This window comes from Quercus suber, unplaced genomic scaffold (genome assembly GCF_002906115.3).
Source record: "Quercus suber isolate HL8 unplaced genomic scaffold, Cork oak 2.0 scaffold_656, whole genome shotgun sequence".
Lineage (NCBI taxonomy): Eukaryota > Viridiplantae > Streptophyta > Magnoliopsida > Fagales > Fagaceae > Quercus > Quercus suber.
Genome location: NW_027070097.1, coordinates 13,552 through 17,355, shown reverse-complemented (window position 1 = coordinate 17,355; position 3,804 = coordinate 13,552).

The window sequence follows — 3,804 nt, the reverse complement described above, 5'->3', positions numbered from 1 at the left end:
TCTTCATTATGGCATTTGCTGAAAGAAAAAATAGCGACAAACTGTCCAGATAAAGAAACTTCACAAGCGGTATGGCTAAGAAAGATTTTTAAAGATCAATGGGAAAAGAGACTAGAGCAGCTAGTTGATATCTAGAAAGCACAGACGTGGCTACAAGGTTGCCGCACCAGTGTCTAACGCGGGGTGTGGTGGACTTCTGAATATGTGCCAATTTGCGCCGATTTGGGTCGAATCGGATCGTATCGACCGGCCGAAACCAACCGATTCAGGCCAATACTGGCCAATTTAGTCCGATATCAGCTTTGAATCAGGCCGAAATTCAAATAAAAATTATAAAAGAAGAGTGTGAAATGCACCGTTTGAACTTGAACATCTTTAAAAAAAAAAAAAAAAAAAACCCTAAAACGATCACTGCCTCCTTGCCTCTCTGCTCTCTGTCTCTCTCTGCTCTTTGCTCTTTGCCTCCCTCCTTGTATTATAATTTTTGAACATCATGGAATGTTTTAGTTTCAAACTTGTGGATTGTATTTAATTTATGAACATCATGTTTTAGTTATTATCTATTACTAGTCGTAGACCCGCGCATTGCGCGAGATAATTTTTTTTAGGGTGATCTTATTAAATATATTTGGGGTAATAAGTAATAACACTCCCATTTTGTTTATATTAATAACAAAATATTTTAAATTTATTTAAGAATCTGTTTATAAATGTTTAACCATGGTTAGTAAAGACATTACTCATAACTTTAGAATTAAAATACAAATTTATAAAATACCAAAAGATTGGAAATGACAAATCTCTCCATAACTCATTGGGAAAAGAAAAGGGAAAAAAAAAAAAAAAGCAAAAGACATTACTTAATATTTTGAAATACACCTTAATTTAAAATTTTAAAATAAGAGAATTTAATTTTAAAATTAAAGATAATTTTGGAACCTACCTTAAGCACAGGCAGTTTAGTACACAATATTTTAATATTAATTTAACAAAATTTGATTAAACAAATGTAAAGGGTGAAAATATTTTTTTCCTTTCAAGTTTAGGGTAGAGTGTCATTTCTTCAAAACTCAAGGAAGGAGAATGTAATTACCCCTATATTATTATTATTATTATTATTATTATTATTATTATTATTTTCCTTTACATATATTTTTTTTAATGTGAATATTTTATTATTATTATTGTTGTAGTCGTTGTTGTTGTTGTAGTCGTTGTTGTTGTTGTTAATAATTGATTTTTCATTTTCTTTTAAGTTAATAAAAACCTTACATGTACCTTTTTATTTATTTATAGAATATACTTTTTTTTAACCTTTACATATCTTTNCTTTACATATTTTTTTTATGTGAATATTTTATTATTATTATTGTTGTAGTCGTTGTTGTTGTTGTAGTCGTTGTTGTTGTTGTTAATAATTGATTTTTCATTTTCTTTTAAGTTAATAAAAACCTTACATGTACCTTTTTATTTATTTATAGAATATACTTTTTTTTAACCTTTACATATCTTTTTTTTAATGTGAATCTTTACATATACCTTAAGTAAACTCTATATATTCCACTTCTTTAGATGCGTAAAATCATAACCTACTACTTCATAATGATAGTAGCTAATTAGTTTTATCACTTTTTTTTTTCATAATTTCATTTATAACGTTTTTACTATTATCATATATTTACTGGCTAATGATTTTCATAACAGAGGTGTTAAATGAGATGTAACATTGTTTATTAGATTTTTAAATGTAATTGTGTATGAAGATTACATATATATATATATAAGTTAAATGAAATGTCCAAAAAGGGATTTTAAAATTTTCTAACTTTATTTCTTATGTAATTTCTATTATTACATGAGAACATCTCCTTTTAGTTATGAATTAGAGTTTAATTGCTATGATTGTGTATAATTATTGATTATTGATTCAATTTTTAAGTGAATGTAACATTGATTTTATTGCACTGTAAAGTTTTTAATGTTCTCCATATTGGTCTTATTAATTTTTATTTTTACTTCTCCTTACAACCTCTTTGTTTTCCAATTAATAGTTACTAATTGACATTTGATTTTTTTTTTCTTTACCATCTCTCTCTCTCTCTCTCCAAAGGCAACCTACTGTTTTCCAAAATTTGATGATGATTTTATTGCATCAAATATGCATTGTAGTTTTTTTTTTTTTTTTTTTCATTTAATTTTGCTACCCTTAAGTTAGTATATCCATAACTATTAGTTTCTTTATATTAAATTTGGTTTGATATCCTCATTATTCTTTTTTTAATTTAGTGTTTCCAATTGGCATTTGTTTTGTATTATATTTTTTCTTTGATGTATTGGGTTTGAGAATGAGTGTGTCCCTAGTATTACTCCACTTTATGATGACACTTTTATTTATTGAAATTAAGTATAATTTTTAATTTTTAATTTTTTAAATAAAAAGGAGAGAAAAATATAAATAATTTAATGATATGGAAGATGTGGGGAGATGAATAGTGATATTAAGGTAGAAGGTAGTGGGAAGATGAAAAGATAAAGGTAAGAAAAAGCTTGGACAAAGTGTAAATGTAAAATAAAAAAAAAAGTACAATTTTTAAGGATAATTTTATTATTTAAATAAAATATTCCATATTTAATTATTAAAAATAAAAAAGAGAGAAAATATAAATAATTTAATGGTGTAGAAGATGTGACTGAATTTAAATGTTGAACAACATAAGATGAGAGAAAAAAAAAAGTAAAAATAAAATATATAACAATAAATACCAATAAAGAGAACAATTGCAATAAAAGATTTTTGTTCTTTCTTATAACTCAAATTAAGATTGATGTTTTTTTTTTTTTTTTTTAATTATGTGTTTTAGGATTTTGTTCTTTCCCTTTTATAATTTTGATTGAATTTTGGTTTGGATTAATACTTAGTTGTTTTTGGAAATAGAAATTTGAATATGCCTGCCAATTTTTGACTTATAAATTATTATAAAATCTATTTTTTTTATTTCTTTAGTTTTATTTTAATTTTGGTTAAGTTAACACTGTAATTTTGTGATGATTTTTTATTATTATGATAATTTCCTTATTCCTTAAGAGATGAGTTGTATATTAAGCAAATGTAACACACTACAACAAAGTTAGAAGAATATGGTTCACCTTAAAAATTATTAATGAAATACACAAAAAATATTAAAATGATATATTTGTAGAGATAAAAAGATTAAAAAAAAAAAAGTGTAAAAATCTTTTTTTTTTTTTTTGAAAAAAAGACAATGCTTGAAGTAATTGTTACTTTTTGTATATTACACTTCACTGCATAATATTTATATTCCATGCATCGTGTGAGCTGGGCTAGTTTCCTATAAAAACTGAATGATTCTACAAGTCTTCTATTGGGAATAAATTCTAATCTTAGGTTGCTAAATGCAAATGTAGTAGAAACATGGTGAGAGAGAATAATGGGTTGTGCTCATGGTTTGTGTAATAAGCATGTGATATGATTGTGGGCTTCCTTTTAATAGGATCTTTTGTTACTCTTAGAGCAAACAAAATGACGCCATTATCCCCACCCAAAATGTTTTCCTATAATGACAAGCTTTATCTTTTAACCTTTAAGAAATGCAATGCAATGGCCAAAGGATATGCCCCTTTAATATATTGTCTCTAATCAAATAAACAAAGGCTCGTTCCCTTTAGGTACAAGTTTATACAGAATTCAATTGTTTACAATTTTTTCTTTTCTCTGTAAGAAAGAACCATCAACCTTAACTAACAAAAAAAAAAAACCATCAAAATTAATTAGAGTTATAAGAA